The following is an 18773-nucleotide window of genomic DNA, read 5'->3' as shown; positions in this document are numbered from 1 at the left end:
TTTTCTGGAGGGGGTGGGTGGTGGAGGTGTAGCCTTTGCCCCTGTTACCCACCCCTGCCAGCAGCTCTGTGACATAGCCATTATAAGCTCATTTGCATAAGGCTCAGCTGTGACTGGCCATAGTGATTTGGACCAGTTTTCTGAAGTCTAGTGCTTTTTAAAAAAATTTTATTTTCCATTACCATATTTGCCTCTCAGAGAGGTTTAGCTATTTGCTTGAAGATACACAGCTAGTGAGGGTTGAATAGGAATTTGAACCCAATCTTTTAAATCCTAGTTGGACGTTCCTTTTACTCTCCACGACTGAAGAAAGCAAGTTTTGGGAAGTTCCTTGATTCTATTGATCAATACTTTTGAGCTCTGAAACTTTCATAGTGGGCTGAGAAATCTCGTTGACTCCTGGTCTGTTTCTGTCCCTGTGTGCTGTTTACTTCTGAGAACAGATGGCTTTCAGGAGAGTCCTGCCCCTTAAGTTTTACTGCTGCTGGCTTGGAAGACCTCCTCTGAGTTAATCCCCCACTCCCAGTGTCAGTGTTCTTCGGCGATGCTACCCAATGTTTTTTGTTTGTTTGTTTGTTTTATTTTTTTAAACAGCAGGTTCTTATTAGTCATCCATTTTATACACATCGGTGTACACATGTCAATCCCAATCTCCCAATTCATCCCACGACCACCCCCATCCCCCACCGCTTCCCCCCCTTGGTGTCCCTACGTTTGTTCTCTACATCTGTGTCTCTATTTCTGCCCTGCAGACCGGTTCATCTGTACCATTTTTCTGGGTTCCACATATGTGCGTTAGTATACGATATTTGTTTTTCTCTTTCTGACTTCCTTCACTCTGTATGACAGTCTCTAGGTCTATCCACGTCTCTGCAGATTGCACAATTTCGTTCCTTTTTATGGCTAATACTCCATTGTATAGATGTACCACATCTTCTTTATCCATTCTTCTGTTGATGGACATTTAGGTTGCTTCCAGCAGTGGATATTTTAAAGCAGGCATTTTTGCGGGGGGTGTGGAGTGGATGATGCTGTGGGTTTTTTTTTTTTTTTGGTAAAGAAGATAAAATTTACTAAAGGGAAGGGTTGCTGCCTGAACGGCGGGCTGACTTTCTGATAGGGAGAGTTGACCCCGAGCCTGGGTTACTGGTCTGTTTTTATGCCAGGGAACGAAGGAACTTGCGAGTCGTCTGCTGATTGCGTAGGGTATGCACACTTCCAGTGTGCAGAGTGGGGGAAGAGCAGGACGAATACCCTTCCGTATATGGGACGGGAAAGGAGCAGGGCAGGCTGCTTGGGAGGGTTCAAAGATGTAATGGTTGCTGCGTGACAGAGTGATGAGTCCGGTAACTCTGTTCTGGCGATGTTGGCCCTTTGTGTTTATGTTTTTCTTTGTCCTTGGAGCACCACATTTCTCCCTCTCTTTAAATAAGCAAAGAAAACAGCAATCCTCCTTTAACTGCACAGGTCCCACCTTGGTTAGCTGTTAGTAAGGCTAAAGCTCTCCTATTCTGTAAAACCACTCCTGCTAGAGAATTTATTTGTTCTTGTAGAGTGTTAATTGGAGCTGCTAGGTTGACAGTCTGTTGTGTGAGTTCAAGAGAGAGCTGTTGGGCAGTGAAAACAGAGTTTAAAAGTCCAGCTGAGCCTGTATCCTTTGGCCTTATTGGATACCCCGGTCATGTCTATCTGCCTAGCTCCCTCTCAGGCGTTCGGGAACCCTTTTCGTAAGGAGAAGGGGCGACGATCTTTGTCTGGCTGCTTGCTGCTGGGCGGGGGCGTTGTAGGGCCCTGGGTTCCCGTTGCCTGCTCTCTGCCAGGGTGTACCTAGGGAGGGGGGGGCTCCATGGACCATGATGGCAGCTTGTTTAAGTGCTGTCCAGGTGTTTACTGGCGGCTATTCTTGTTGCATTACCATTTGGAGGTTTATTTGCTGTATTCTGGAAGAGACAGACTTAACAAGGAGGTTAAAAATACATGGTCCGAAGATCAGTAGAAGTAGGAAGGCTGCTCTAGGACCTATAAAAGGGGTTAGGCAAGAGAACCAGGACCAGATATTAGTCTTGAAATCCCACCAGTCGAATCCCCCTGAGGCTCCCTTCATATAAAACCCGTTAGCTCTTTCAATAATAGTCTGAAGGTTAGTTTGAATTTTAATGCCATGTTTAAAAATAAAAAAAAAAGTTAAACCTTGTAGGTGGCCATGTGTTCCGACATTGTGAGGAAATGAACATGTGCGTGTGTCTGTAAGCAAGTGCGTAAAGCAGTCATGAACTTCGTCCTTAGACTCTCCCTTCCTCCCCGCCCAGTCCCTCAACCTTCCTGCGTTTTGGATGAATTGAATCCATGGTTTTATGAGGTTCAGGAGAAATCATTTTACTTAGATGCACTCCCTACAGCTTCTCATCCTCACGGTTTCTGTTGGTTCCCAGTATTGAGAATAAATGCAAATGTTTATTTTCCAAGAACTTGATATGTTTTTCTGCACCCAAAACTATTTTTGTGCAGCTAAAATGTTAAGATAAATGTCAAGGGATGACATGAGATAGACACGTCTGGTTCCTGCTGCTTTGTCCTCATGGTAATGGGGGATGGAGGCTCTGTGTCTTTGAGCCTTAGGTGTCATTTCAGCGCCTGCTTGCTTGTCCCTTCAGATCTTCACGTCCCCATGCAACAGCCGGTGCTGCAGCCCTCCTTCCTCTCCGCTCATCCTCCCGCCAGAAAACAACCTACGGGTCTAGGCAACCATTCAGAGCCCTTGAAATAGGGATGGGGCACTTTGGATTTTCACAGAGTAATTTTTTTGGAGGATGGGGTTGAGTGAATGAATAATAGGTGCATTGCAAATACTAAGTTGCGATTGCCCATCAAAACTTGACTCCAAGTGCCTAAGGAATTGTCTACATTTTTGCATCCATTAAAGACACATGAAATCAAAACCATAATTTGGTCTCTATAATTTGACAACTTCATGGAAAAAACCACATTGTTGGGACCCAGTGAGAACCCCACTTCCATTTTGGTACTGATGAGACTTGTGCCATCTCTTCTGTGATTTCCTGCTCCACCCTCTGGTTGACCCAGGCGATCAGGGATGACATCAACACCTAAAACCAGAGACGGTGTAAGAACTTCACTATTGCTATGGGGTTCTGTCTCTCCCCTCACTGTATATAAAGAGACAAACCAGCCCTGCCTTCTCCTTTAATTTTCCTCTTCTCCGCTCTGGGTGTAGGCAGTGAGCCGCAGAAGGCTGCTTCCGCACAACTCCGGTGCTAACGGTCGTTAGGTGCTCACGTGGACCCCTCATCCCTCTCCTTTGACTTCCCCTCAAAGGAGGAAAACCCTTCCCCACTAGTACCCCTGCCCTTCCCTCTGACTTCCTTAACTTTCTTCTGAATTCCTGATCCAAACCAGATTCTTGAGACTCACCCTAGACCCATATGTCTTCCTCACCTCAACATCCAGTGCGCACTAAATGTTGTTGATGGCACCTCAGGTCTCTCTATACTCCCTCCCTTCCTCGTTCCCACATTCCCTGACCTGGTTTAAGCTGTTACATCCTGCTGAGGATGGCAGTAGACTCCTGTCTGCCTTCCCTGTCTAGTCCTGCCCCGGACTGTCAGTCCTGTGCCAGGCTCCTCGAGTTAGCTGAGAATTGCTCTGATGGATAAATTTCACTACCTCTCAGAATTCAGTCAAAACTCCTCTTTTAGCAAGGAATAACATGTTTTTAAGAATGTTCCCTGGCGTACCTCTCCAGCTACACCCACTGGCCTCTCAGCAGCAGCTGGAACACATTACTTAATTTCCCCCCAATGTGGCATATTCGCTTAACTCTCTGGGCCTCTTCCTGAGCTCTCTTCCTAGGCTCTTTTTTTATTTTTATTTTTTAAAAATTTTATTTATTTATTTATTTATTTATTTATTTATTTATTTATTTATGGCTGTGTTAGGTCTTCGTTTCTGTGCGAGGGCTTTCTCTAGTTGTGGCAAGTGGGGGCCAGTCTTCATCACGGTGTGCGGGCCTCTCACTATCGCGGCCTCTCTTGTTGCGGAGCACAGGCTCCAGACGCGCAGGCTCAGTAATTGTGGCTCACGGGCCCAGTTGCTCTGCGGCATGTGGGATCTTCCCAGACCAGGGCTCGAACCCGTGTCCCCTGCATTGGCAGGCAGATTCTCAACCACTGCACCACTAGGGAAGCCCCCTAGGCTCTTTTAATATGCTCTGTCTGGATAACTATTCTCAGCTCAAGGGTCACCTCTTCCTTGAAGTCCTCCCTGACTGCTCAGGCAGACTTGACTCCTCCCTCCTTTTGACTTCATATAAAAACATCAAAGCACTGGTGGCACTACATTATACCTAGTTTTTAACAGGTGCTATGAGACAAGGAGCTCATCATGCCATTAGGATTATTACAATATTTTTTAACTTTCATCATAGCATATTTAAAACATGTTTTTATGAACTGTAGCATTCAAGGAGTGTTGTAAGTGTATATCTGCAGTGTAAAGAACATCTACCACAAAATCAGACACCCATGTGGCTATCACCCAGGCCTTACACATAGGACTTGGACAGTCTCCAGAAACCCCCTGTGCATCCCTCTCTGGTCTCAATCTGCCTCTGCCATCCCCAGTAAGTAACTAGTATCCTGAATTTGATGTTAATTAATAACTTGCTTTTCTTTGTAGTTAAAAAAAACAAAAACAAAAAAACGCCACCTAAGCATGTATTCCTAGGCAATATATTGTTTAATTGGCTCTCTTTTGGAACTTTATATAAATGGAATTGTTCTGTTTGTATGCATTTGTGACTTGCTTCTTTGATTATTATGTTTATGAGATCTATTCTGTTGCTAAGTGTTGTCATGGTTCATTGATTTCGTCACGGTTGCATAAGTTCCATTTTGTGAATACATTATATTTTATTTACCGAATCTATTATTGATGACTTGTTCATAATTTCAAAACCCAGAAAGAAGGCTCCGATGAACTTTCTTGCCCCTGTCTTCTGGCACACATGCAGCTTTGGCAGTAGGATATATGCAGCTGGCAGCAGGACATCTGGGTGGAATATACATGCAGTTGAACCTTTACTAGGTGTTTCCAAACATTTGCCAAAGTAAGTGGACTAGGGACTGTATCTTTTTAATCTTGGTATCCCTGGTACCTAAGACAGTGAATGGCCAAATATAGTTGCTCAATATACCATTGATTGAAAGTAGAGCAATAAAGTAGGTGTTTGGTCACAGCCCTTGTCTATGAATAGCTCTGAGAAATAAAGTCAAAGCAAGCACCTTTTCCACCCCACCCTCAGCCTACAGTGTGGGCCTGTTGGCTAGGTATAGAATGGTGTGTTTTAATACTAATAGAGATAGGAGTGATATAATTGTAATGTCTTACACAACTTTAAAGAGGATTCTTTAAAGGTCCATTTGAAATTATGGCCGTAGCATCTGAGCCTTCACAGCAAACTTGGTCTCAGCTACCCTTTTAAAATAATTTTATTCCACATTGCTGAGGGGCTAGATCTTGGGAGCTAACCTGCCTTAAAATGTGGGGTTTTCTTCAGTGCTTCTTCTGCAGCTTAGAGTATAAAGATCCTTGACAGAGGAGAGACTAATGCTTCTAGAATGGGTGTGAAAGACCACAAATTTACAGCGCTACACAGAGAAAGACATAGATGGGCTTTCTGTGTAACCAAACACTGCTTAGCCCTGTTAAGATGCAGGTCATAAATTTGGATAAAGCATGAATTTAATTGTGTTCCTTGAAATAGATACCTCTCTATAAAACAGTATTTTAGGGATCCTTTCTCTTATCCAAGCCTTCTTTAAAAATTGGTTATTTTTTAATATATATATTTTATATATAATAAATATAAAAAATATATAAAATATATATATTAAAAGGGTTTCATCTTCAAGGAATTTATGGAAAAGACTCTGACAAGTACAGGATTCTGGTAACTGACTGTACTGCTGAACTGAATGAATAAGCCTTTTCAGAACTCTAATGGAAAACTGATGAACTCATAAAAGTGCTAACAAAAGATCAAGACGAAAAAAAAATTAATTACATGAGACTGAGTGAACTGATGAGGATAATTATAATTTTTGTGACTTTCTGTTTGAATTAAAAAAAAAAATCCCACAAGGACTCAGAGGCAAAGAATATACAAATCAATTTTCACTGCAAAGTAAAGGATCTGTTACAGTGGAGGATTACTGGACTGAATGTCAATATTATGACATAGCATGAGTGTGTTTCGTGTTTGGTAATTGCAATCGTTGTTGCTTTTGTTGTGGTCATCCATTTACAATGCTTGGTGTCAGTCTATTTTTCTCTTGTAAAAATAAAATACAGTGTGTGTGTGTGTGTGTGTGTGTGTGTGTGAGAAAAAAAACAAAAAAAAAAGTTTAATTTAAAAATAATTTTGGATTTACAGAAGAGCCACAAAGACAGTGCAGGGCACACCTGTACACCTTTACTCAGCTTCTGCCGATGTTATCATCTTATATAACCATGGTACAACCATGGCACGCTTACCAAAACTAAGAAATTAACATTGGTGCAATACGGTACTACTGGCTAAATTACAGACTTTATTCTTTTTTTAAAATTAATTTTTATTGGCTTATATTTGCTTTACAGTGTTGTGTTAGTTTCTACTGTACAGCAAAATGAATCAGCTGTACATATACATATATCCCCTCTTTTTTGGATTTCCTTCTCATTTAGGTCACCACAGAGAATTGAGTAGAGTTCCCTATGCTATACAGTAGGTTCTCATTAGTTATCTATTTTATACATAGTATCAATAGTATATATATGTCAATCCCAATCTCCCAATTCCCCCCCCCCCCGCTTTTCCCCCTTGGTATCCATACGTTTGTTCTCTATGTCTGTGTCTCTCTTTCTTCTTTGCAAATAAAATAATCTATACCATTTTTCTAGATTCCATATATATGCATTAATATACAATATTTGTTTTTCTCTTTCTGACTTACTTCACTTTGTATGACAGTCTCTAGGTCCATCCACGTCTCTACAAATGACCCAATTTTGTTCCTTTTTATGGCTGAGTAATATTCCATTGTATATATGTACCACATCTTCTTTATCCACTCCTCTGTTGATGGACACTTAGGTTGCTTCCATGTCCTGGCTATTGTAAATAGAGCTGCAGTGAACATTGGGGTACATGACTCTTTTTGAATTATGGTTTTCTCAGGGTATATGCCCAGTAGTGGGATTGCTGGATCATATGGTAGCTCTATTTTTAGTTTTTTAAGGAACCTCCAATACTGTTCTCCATAGTGGCTGCATCCAGACTTTATTCTGATGTCACCACTTTTTCCACCAATGTCCTCTGTCTGTCCAGGATCCCATCTGGGACACTGCGTCCATACAGTTGTCACATCTTCTCCAATCTGACATTTTGTCAGTCCTTCCTTGTTTTTCATGACCTTGGCCCTTTTGAAGAGTACTGTTTAGGCATTTTGTAGAATTTCCCTCAATTTGGGTTTGATGCTTTCTCATGATGAGACTGAATTATGGGTTTGGGGAAGAATGCCACAGAAGTGGAAGTGTGCTTATCGCATCATGTGAGGGTGCAGAATGCTATCAACAGGACCTGTCACCGGCCATGTTAACCTTGATCACTGTATCAGGTTGTGTCCACCAGGTTTCTCCACTGCGGAGTTACGGTTTTTCCCTTTCTGTACTCTAGTCGTTAGACACGAGTCAGCAAGTCCGGCCCACACTGAGGAGAAGGGTGAGGAATATCAGAGAGTGTGTGAATGTGTATTAAAACCAGACAGTAATGAATATTTCAAAAGATACCTTGAGGCTGTGCAAATACCCTTTTTTTTTCCAAACTGCTTCTTTTATATTGGGCAGAAATGGAACATCAGAACCCCAAGAACAGAGATCAGTCAAAAGGAAATTTTGACAATAAAAGTTCTCTAATTTTTTTACTCAAGATGATAAGTAATAATGTTCATTATTAACAAACTGTTTTTTTTCAGGCCTCGGCTGTAAAGGGTTCTCTTGGCCTAAAGCTTGAGCAGTTGAAACCCATGTCATAGGAGGAGGAGCCAAAGTAAGGCTCGTCCATAACCAAGCTCTGTGGATAACCGCTCATGACTCTTTCCTTCTCTTATTTAATTGGCATTGGTGACATCCATTCACAACTTTATTTTTCTATTTTGGGACATTAAGAGTTGGGCTTTGTTAATAGACATACTATTAAGTAGTAAGCATGCATAATTTGTCTAGACAGAGAACAAGAGGTGAACATTCCATTTTTCTGTATTTGTCTCTTGTTGCAACTTGTATAAATTATCACTTGGGATAAGGTTCTCCAGGCCTTGTGGTGCCCTTGGTGATGTTTTATCAAGCCTATATATTTTTTCTAAGTGAAGCAAATGACTAAGAATACCCCTGACCTACAATGCCAACTTTTCCAAGGGTTTCCTGGCACAAAGAGGAACTTTATATTATTAGTTTGTGAGACTATACCAATTAAGCATTAAGGCCGAGGAAAAGTTCCACTAAAAGAATCCCTTAGGATTCTTGCCTACATTTCCTGGAAAATCATTATGTGAGTTTTAGAAAATTACTCTTCTTTTTAAAATACGTTGGGTTATCTATTTCTTATACTATTCTCTGTCTAAACTAGAGGTTCCTAACATGGGGGGGGGTCTGAATTCTTTACAGTCTGGGTTCTTATTTGCTAGTGACAGAAACTCCCTCTGCTTCTTTTAAACCAAAAGGGTCTATTAAAAGGATATTGGATAGGAGCTGAGAATAGATTTGGAGCTGGCTATGCAGCCAGACACTGTCCTTCCACTCAGGCTGCAGAACGGATCAGTTGAAAGCACATTGCTGCTGACACTCCAGCCAGATGGATCCTGGACCATCCCTCGTTCTTTGGGTCATTAGCTTCCGATTCTGGGTCTTGGTTACGAGTATCTTATTAGCAAAGCTTTTACTATTCGTGCGCCATAGCTGTGTGGGAAGCTGGGAAAGTGACGTGTCTCCTTCTGTGGTGGAGTGCGCTTTGACTAACCAGGTGTGAAGCTCCCCAAGCAGAGTAAGGAGGTTCAGATACTGGCAGCCAAAATTAATGACACATATTCACTACAGACCCTCATCTGTAAATTTCATCTGATTCTCAAATAAGTCAGTCATTTTTAAAAAAGAAACACTGCTTTAAATGCTCTATTATAAACATGTATTACATCATAGTCATGTAAGAAAACCATTAAAAACTTATTTCCCTAAACCATGAGTTGACTTTATTCATAGGACTACTGTCAGTCTTTTCTTCTTTTGAGTATAGTGTGAATATCTTTGTGGCTTCTCTGGTATTTGTTTCAGTTTTTCTTTTTTAGAAAAACTATATATTTTCCTTTAAAAAGTTGGTATCCTAAATTTATTTTTCCTTCCTTTTCACTTAGAAATGCGCTTTGGGTTAAAAATGGTGATTGAATATAAACATTTACCCTTGCTCCCTCCTGACACCCCTCTGAAATGGCAGTAAGACATAGGCTCAGAATAACAGAGAGAGTGGGAGTGGAGAGGTTAACAATAACATTTTGGAAACTAGAAAGCAGGAGGATGAGTAGTTAATTGACTTAGCAGATCTGACAACTCTGAAGCCTAAGTCAACAGTGGGGAAAACATTTACTCAACATTTCACAAACATTTATGGAGTATCTACTGTAGGCTAGGCCCTCTTCTCGGTCCTTTGGACCAAGGTCACTGTTCCTGTGGAGTTACCATCCTGACAGGAAAAGCCAAAGAGTCAACCAGATTTGTACCTCAAAAATTCCAGTGGGCTCAGGAGTTGGGGATACCAGATATCTCTGGAAGTGGCAGTTAATGTAGGGCTGAAACATGAGGATTGATCAAAAGTCTATTTGAGAAGCAATAAGAGCAGTGCTGTCCAGTAGAACTTTCTGCAATGATGGACATATTCTCCATCATTGTCCAGTACAACAGCCACTAGTCACATGTAGTTATTGAGCACTTGAAATGTGGCTAATGCAAGTGAGCAACTGAACTTTAAATTTTATTTGATTTACATTAGTATAAATTTACATAACTTCTGTGGCTAGTAGCTGCTGTATTGGACAGCATAGAGTTAAATCATCTGTTCCCTCCCCAACCTGGAACAGCTGGATGATATCCCCTCCCCCAATGCAACAGAAAGTTTTGAAGTTTATTCTTTGAACTAAGGGACATGAAGCATTTAAGAGGGTGGGGATACCATATTGAAAACAGGAGGATGACCTGAATTTGAGAACTTGGTTTTCTTCTCCTATTTGACTCCTGATAAGCTGGCAGCCAGCTTCTACTTCCAGGCATGAGATTAGGAATTTAGTATTTGAACAATCTGACTAGTCTACGAGAAAAGATCTAAAAATCGTGTTTTAGTGCTGTAATCTTAAATGTGAGCAGACAGTAAGGGATCGCCAGGCATCTGAGGATGGCTTCTCTCTAAAATGAAAGGCACTTAAGCCAAAAAACAAATCTGAGGAGATTTCAGGAAGAAGTAGAAGGAAGAATCAGTTAAGAGATGATTTTGCATTAATAAGGCAAGAATAGAATGCTATAGTAAATGAAAAATCAGAAGGATAAAAGCTAAAAAGGTCTTGGAAAAAATTATGATACAAATCAGAAGCTGAATATAAGATTTGGAAAATAAGATTGTGGAAATCTTATAGGAACCATAATAAGAAGACAAGGAAAAATGTAAAATAGTAGAAAAAGAGGTAAGAAAATTAGGTCACATGAGGAACTTTAACATCTGAATAATAGAAATTCCTGAATTTGAGAATTGAGTGAATGAAAATGAGGAAATTATCAGATAAATAATTCCAGAACTGGAGATTGCAGCATGAAAAGAACCATCAAGTGTCCAGCAAAATGGATGAAAATAGATTCCTACTAAGGTACATCCTGACAATATTTCTGAACACTGGAATCAAAATGGTCCTAAAAGCTTCCAAAGAGCAGGGGGAAGATTATAGACAAAGAATTGAAAATCCAAATCACTTTAGACTTTGCATGTGCTCTCCAACCTAGAATTCTGTACCCAGCTAAAATATCAATGAAGTGTACCAGTTGAATAAATATATTTTTGAGACATGCAAGGCCACAAATATTTTACCTTCCCTGCAGCTTTTTCTCATAAAGCAACTGGAAGAAGTGGTTTATCAAAACAAAGAAGTAAACAAATGATGATGAAGATATAGATTGTGAGAAGAAGGAATTTAACAGAAATGAGAAGTGACGAAAATTTTCAGGACAATGGTGGAGGGAGATTCCTGGATGAATCTGTGCAACAGAGAAAGAGACCAACCAGAAGACTGGAGCAGGTCAGAAGGTCCAGGAAGAGAGAATGCCAAAAATAGAATTGGTAGTGTTTGAATGTATTGAAAGGAAAGTTGGGTAATCAGAGGAGAGTCTGAAGATAAAGTAGTGAGAATTCCTAAAAAACTAAGCAAACCAGGGCTTCCCTGGGTGCAGTGGTTAAGAATCCGCCTGCCAACGCAGGGGACATGGGTTTGAGCCCTGGTCCAGGAAGATCCCACATGCCACGGAGCAACTAAGCCCATGTGCTACAACTACTGAGCCTGTGCTCTAGAGCCTGCGAGCCACAGCTACTGAGCCCACGCACCACAGCTGCTGAAGCCCACATGCCTAGAGCTCGTGCTCTGCAACAAGAGAAGCCACCACAATGAGAAGCCTGTGCACTGCAATGAAGAGTAGCCCCTGCTTGCCGCAACTAGAGAAAGCCTACGCAGCAACAAAGACCCAACACAGCCAAAAAAAAAAAAATTAAAAAAAAAATATAAATTAAGCAAACCAGAAAACTAAGCAAAACAAACAACCTAAGATAAGTATTAACTCTAGGGAAAATAAAAAGTTGTACAAGAAAGAAGGAAAATTCTAATAGACTTCATGGTTCAGTAGTAGAATAGCATTTACATAATCATCATAATGTAAAAGTGAACAATGAGCAGACTAAAAATATGATAAAAATAGGTTGAGGGCATAGAGAATTGGGAAGTACGCCCATGTGGGGGTGAGTGTATGTGTGTGTGTGTGTGTGTTGGGGAGTTGGGACAGAGAGAAAGTGAAATACCTTTTTTTTTTTTTTTGGCCATGCCACGCAGCTTGCGGGATCTTAGTTCCCTTACCAGGGGTTGAACTCACGCCCGCGGCAGGGAAAGCACAGAGTCCTAACCACTGGACTGCCAGGGAATTCCCTGAAATACCTATTTTCAATAGGGGAAATCGATAGGTAATGCTTAAAACTAAAAACACAAAAGGAAAAAGCTTACACTTGCTATCAGAAATATGGAGGTAAATGCCCAAATAAACAGTAAAGGTGCTGTACTGGGGTGGAGGGAAGGTTGAAGGAGAACAATTATTTTCCATGATAACTACCCCTTGTAGAACTATTGTGCCTTTTAAAACTCTTTGCACATAAAATTTCAATTAAGATAAAAACAAACAACAACCAAACATTAGAAATGAGGTGTCATTAGGTGGGACGGCAAACTTTGTCAATTTCTCAAAAGTTGTTTGGGGAAAGATTAAAAATACTATCAGGAGTCAAATTCTTGTCTTTACTTTCCAAGGTTTTAGAAGTAAACTTATTTGCAGCAACAAACATCTGACATAAAATAATAACAACATGGTCTTGCATAACTTTTTTTTTCTCCCTAAAGTAACACAGATATGTTGAGTTGGCCCAGGCCCTTTTCCTACCCTCTCCTAGTAACAGCACTCCTTATCTTTGGGAAGTGGCTGTATTTCCGCTTCAGCCGGTACTGGTGGGTGCCTGTTGGTCCTCTCTCCTGGGCCACAGAGGTGGGCATGTGAGAGAGTTAGAGCTGAGCTCATTTTACGCTCCCTCTGGTCACGTGACTGGTCTAGGCATGGCATTATGACTCACATTAGGCCAACCAGGATCCTTCCCTTTTCTAACTGGAACTGATGGAGAAGAACAACACTTTTTTTTTCAGTCTTGTCCATGTGGCTAGAGGGATATAAGCCTGGGTTGCCTGTGGCCATACTGTCTCCAATGTGTAGGGTCAATTGTGCAGAGAAATTGAAGCAAGTATGCAGGCAGATACAGAGATGGGGGGCAGAGGGAAGAGGAAAGGAGGGAAGGGAGACTCTGCGTCCCTGTATCCAGCTGACCCTGAGTCTAGCTCCATCCGTGCCCTTTTTGTAGTTTGAACTCAAAAGCCAACAAATCTGTACCCCCTTGTTAAGAACAGAGTTGGAATTTTGTCACTTGCATCCAGAGGATCTGGACTGGTGCTAGCAGCTAGCATGTTTTATATCCTTAAGCAATAAGTTTTCCACGTTAAAGAAGAGAGCATACAGACACGTCCATTACTCTCTGTTTAATTTTTTTTTTTTAATTGGGATTATATCACTGAAGGGAAAAGACTCTCAGATGGGATGGAAAAGGAATCTGATGTTTAACAGTCAACACACAGGGCTGGCCTGTGCCAACCGCAGCAACAAGAGTCTTTCACTTTTGCAATTTGTACAGAGATAGATTCGATTCAATTCAAAATGAAAAATTAAACATGTTCTTAGAAAATTTCTTAATTTATATATTTTTTCTGTGTTGGGTCTTCATTGCTGCGCGCGGGCGTCTCATTGCGGTGGCTTCTCTTGTTGCGGAGCATGGGCTCTAGGTGCGTGGGCTTCAGTAGTTGTGGCTCGCAGGCTCAGTAATTGTGGCTCACGGGCTCTAGAGCACAGGCTCAGTAGTTGTGGCTCACGGGCTTAGTTGCTCCCTGGCATGTGGGATCTTCCCAGACCAGGGCTTGAGCCTGTGTCCCCTGCATTGGCAGGCGGATTCTTAACCACTGCGCCACCAGGGAAGCCCCCAGTGAAACATTTTATATTCAATCAAGACATTTACTAAGGAGTTAAAAACCGTGTTTAAGGGTCTAACAATGATCTTCTGGACACTGTTAGCTTTGGTACTTTGGAGAATTCAGAATAAGTATAAAGCATGGTCCATGCCCTCATGTCGCTTAAAATCAGTTCACAAAAGATGATGTAGACGTGTGAAATATTTACATACAATATTATAACATAAGGTCTCTAGGCACTCACCCAAAGGAAGGAACCATTCTCTTTTTTTTTTTTTAACTGAACATAATTAAACATTTATTTGATTATGCAGAAACATCATCAAAAACAGTCTGACTGCTGTGCTAAGCTCTTAAACAGAGATGTTCTCGGGGGTTACCAAGTTTGGCAGACTTGTATCTCCCTATTCCAAATAGCCCAAGACTATTACCATGTTTAAATGGAAGCTTCCATCTTCCTATAATTTTATTTTTTATTTTTATTTTATTATTATTATTTTTTTAAACATCTTTATTGGAGTATAATTGCTTTACAATGGTGTGTTAGTTTCTGCTTTATAACAAAGTGAATCAGCTATACATATACATATATCCCCATATCTCCTCCCTCTTGAGTCTCCCTCCCACCCTCCCTATCCCACCCCGTAGGTGGTCACGAAGCATCGAGCGGATCTCCCTGTGCTATGCGGCTGCTTCCCACTAGCTATCTATTTTACATTTGGTAGTATATGTAAGTCCATGCCGCTCTCTCACTTCATCCCAGCTTACCCTTCCCCCTCCCCGTGTCCTCAGGTCCATTCTCTACGTCTGTGTCTTTATTCCTGTCCTGCCCCTAGGTTCTTCAGAACCATTTTTTTTTTTAAGATTCCGTATATATGTGTTAGCATACGGCATTTGTTTTTCTAACTTACTTCACTCTGTATGACGGACTCTAGGTCCATCCACCTCACTACAAATAACTCAATTTCGTTGATTTTTATGGCTGAGTAATATTCCATTGTATATATGTGCCACATCTTCTTTATTCATTCATCTGTCGATGGACACTTAGGTTGCTTCCATGTCCTGGCTATTGTAAATAGAGCTGCAGTGAACATTGTGGTACATGACTCTTTTTGAATTATGGTTTTCTCGGGGTATATGCCCAGTAGTGGGATTGCTGGGTTGTATGGTAGTTCTATTTTTAGTTTTTTAAGGAACCTCCCTACTGTTCTCCATAGTGGCTGTATCAATTTACATTCCCACCAACAGTGCAAGAGGGTTTCCTTTTCTCCACACCCTCTCCAGCATTTATTGTTTATAGATTTTTTGATGATGGCCATTCTGACTGGTGTGAGGTGATACCTCATTGTAGTTTTGATTTGCATTTCTCTAATGATTAATGATGTTGAGCATTGTTTCATGTGTTTGTTGGCTATCTGTATATCTTCTTTGGAGAAATGTCTATTTAGGTCTTCTGCCCATTTTTGGATTGGGTTGTTTGTTTTTTTTTGATATTGAGCTGCATGAGGTGCTTGTAAATTTTGGAGATTAATCCTTTGTCAGTTGCTTCATTTGCAAATATTTTCTCCCATTCTGAGGGTTGTCTTTTCGTCTTGTTTATGGTTTCCTTTGCTGTGCAAAAGCTTTGAAGTTTCATTAGGTCCCATTTGTTTATTTTTGTTTTTATTTCCATTTCTCTAGGAGGTGGGTCAAAAAGGATCTTGCTGTGATTTGTGTCATAGAGTGTTCTGCCTATGTTTTCCTCTAGGAGTTTGATAGTGTCTGGCCTTACATGTAGGTCTTTAATCCATTTTGAGTTTATTTTTGTGTATGGTGTTAGGGAGTGCTCTAATTTCATTCTTTTACATGTAGCGTTCCAGTTTTCCCAGCACCACTTATTGAAGAGGCTGTCTTTTCTCCATTGTGTGTTCTTGCCTCCTTTATCAAAGATAAGGTGACCATATGTGCATGGGTTTGTCTCTGGGCTTTCTATCCTGTCCCATTGATATGTATTTCTGTTTTTGTGCCAGTACCATACTGTCTTGATTGCTGTAGCTTTGTAGTATAGTCTGAAGTCCAGGAGCCTCATTCCTCCAGCTCTGTTTTTCTTTCTCAAGGTTGCTTTGGCTATTCGGGGTCTTTTGTGTTTCCATACAAATTGTGAAATTTTTTGTTCTAGTTCTGTGAAAAATGCCATTGGTAGTTTGATAGGAATTGCATTGAATCTGTAGATTGCTTTGGGTAGTATAGTCATTTTCACAATGTTGATTCTTCCAATCCAAGAACATGGTGTATCTCTCCATCTGTTTGTATCATCTTTAATTTCTTTCATCAGTGTATTATAGTTTTCTGCATACAAATCTTTTGTCTCCTTTGGTAGGTTTATTCCTAGGTATCTTATTCGTTTTGTTGCATTGGTAAATGGGAGTGTTTCCTTAATTTCTCTTTCAGATTTTCATCATTAGTGTATAGGAATGCAAGAGATTTCTGTGCATTAATTTTGTATCCTGCTACTCTACCAAATTCATTGATTAGCTCTAGTAGTTTTCTTGTAGCATCTTTAGGATTCTTTATGTATAGTATCATGTCATCTGCAAAAAATGACAGCTTTACTTCTTCTTTTCTGATTTGGATTCCTTTTATTTCTTTTTCTTCTCTGATTGCTGAGGAGCCATTCTCTTGATGCACCTTCTGGCCAGTTGAGTCTAGAACTTGCTTGTAAGTGTCTCCCCTTTGTAGATGGATGTTTTTTCTCTCTCTTTCCTTGAACCCAGGCCTGGGGCAAAGGACCTTGGCTAATGAAAGAGAATAGAGCAGCAAGGCTGCTTTTCTGGGTTGGGTTGTAAATAAACACCCCCGGTACAAACATGGAGGCCGAAGAACTCCAGTGCTTTGTTAGGAAGGAAATGAAAAGCTCAGCTGTTCTGTAGGCCAGAAATGCTGAGCCTGCAGGATCCTCAGCAGAAGAAAAGAAACTGCTTTGCAATGGCTCGATGCCTCCAGGGTTGCCCTGCTCTCATCAGATGCTTTCCCTGTTCCTACAGGCAGCCATTGCCCAGAGGAGGAGGGAATGGCAAGGTGCCAGCCATAAATAATGAATAGCACCCTCATTTACATTCTTTTTTAGTGGTGCCTGTTTGCACGCAGCATTGCAGGGACCTGGAGCCCGAGGAAATAGGACTTGAAGCCTGCTTGGGTGACCTCCCTCCAGTGTGCCTAGCTCAGGAAAAGGCAGGCTCTTCCTGTCAGACCATCTGGCTCTCTTGAATGTGCTTATTAGTAACAGTGGAGGTGGGTCTGTTAGCCTAGGACAGCATCTCAGAGACAGATGCTGAGTTTATGTGTAAAATATGGCTTCCAGCCAAAGCCCTAATCATGATCGCCTCTGAAGTGGTTCCAATCGTCTGGATGAGGCACTCCGGCTCTTATGTTGTTTGTACAAGCTGGTAGTTAGAGGTGTTGTGTACAAGATATTTGTAGTCATAATTTCTCCAAACAGGTTAAGGCAAACATTATGAGAATCAGCATATTAATGTGCTGTGTTTCAAATTAGAATTATAAACACACTTTCCTCATTGGAGGCCTAATCTGCTAGGAAGAATCCAGATGTTTAATGATGAAACCATTATTTAGGAGGACCTATCAAAGTAAAACAAATTGTTGTTTAAGTGGAGGGAAAAGGCTGCTTTGTGCAGGGGAATTAGGAAAAATTGCTTTGAGAGAGGCCTTGCTTGTGTTGAATTTCCATGCACCTCTTGTTGCTGCTCGAGAGCAAGGGTTTCTTCTAGAAACATCATTTAGCAAATGGGAGTACTGCTGTCCTAGGACAAAACTACAGGCCAGGACAGTGCCTTTCCCGGTGAACAGGGGTAGCTGGTATACTGAAGCAGTATTTGGGGAAAAATTGGGTCTCAGCAGCTTTTTCATGTTAACTTTTGATATCAACTCCCCTTCCTCTCTCTGTTTCTGAGGTGAGAGGCAGGAAGCAGTGTTTGATGGCCGTTGACATCTGTGTCCTCTGCTTGTCTCCTGAGCTGCTTCGTGTAGAGCTGGCTCCCCCATTCCTCTCGTTCGGGTGTAATCATTCTGTGAGCCCCTTACTATTTTTAAGGGGGCGCAACCCCACTCTTTGCATCTGTCTGTGAATATATTTTTCTTTCCTCTTCTCTTTTCTTCCTCCTTCCCCTCCATACTGCTCTCCGCTTTCTCATTTTCCCTTCCTTCCCTTCTCTCTCCCTTCCTTGTAGGAAGCACATCTTAGAGAATAGATCCAATTGCTCCTAATTTAGGCAAAGAGCATATGAAAGCAGGAAAAAGCACGAAGATGGGCATTGGAGGTGGTTTTCTAAAATTGAATGCCATCACATGTCTTGTCCTAAATATCTGAAATACTCCTGCTACTATTTTGAAGAGTTCCAATTTATTCACTTTCCCATAGTTTTCTTTGCTGTTGGCAGGTTTTTGGACTGTCCAAGTCCTTCCAGAGTACACAAGGCTGTTTCCTAGCAAATTAACAGAAGTCATTTTGGCAGGCACACAATTTTAGTCATTAAAACCATGAGAGGAATAACAGCTTGAAGTGGTTAGAAACCACAGGGGTGTTTGGAGGCTTCTTTTCTGCTGGATTCTAGAATCTGGCAGCTGCCAAGTCCTGAAAGGATCCAGAGACGCAGCATGTCACCTGAAGTTTCTCCACAAAACTGGGAGGGTGCACATGGCCCCAAGGGCTCATTCACCTCATCGCCTTTGCCACTGCAGGAGACCAGAAACATCATCCTGTAGAGATGAGACTTTGTTCTGTAACTGAAGACGTCTTGATTTATATTAATGCCACCTCATTTTCCTTGAAATAAATTTCGATTTCTCCTTCTAGTC

The sequence above is a fragment of the Balaenoptera physalus genome (assembly GCF_965194825.1).
Source record: "Balaenoptera physalus genome assembly, chromosome: 2".
Classification (NCBI taxonomy): Eukaryota; Metazoa; Chordata; class Mammalia; order Artiodactyla; family Balaenopteridae; genus Balaenoptera; species Balaenoptera physalus.
Note: the sequence above shows the minus strand (reverse complement) of the source record.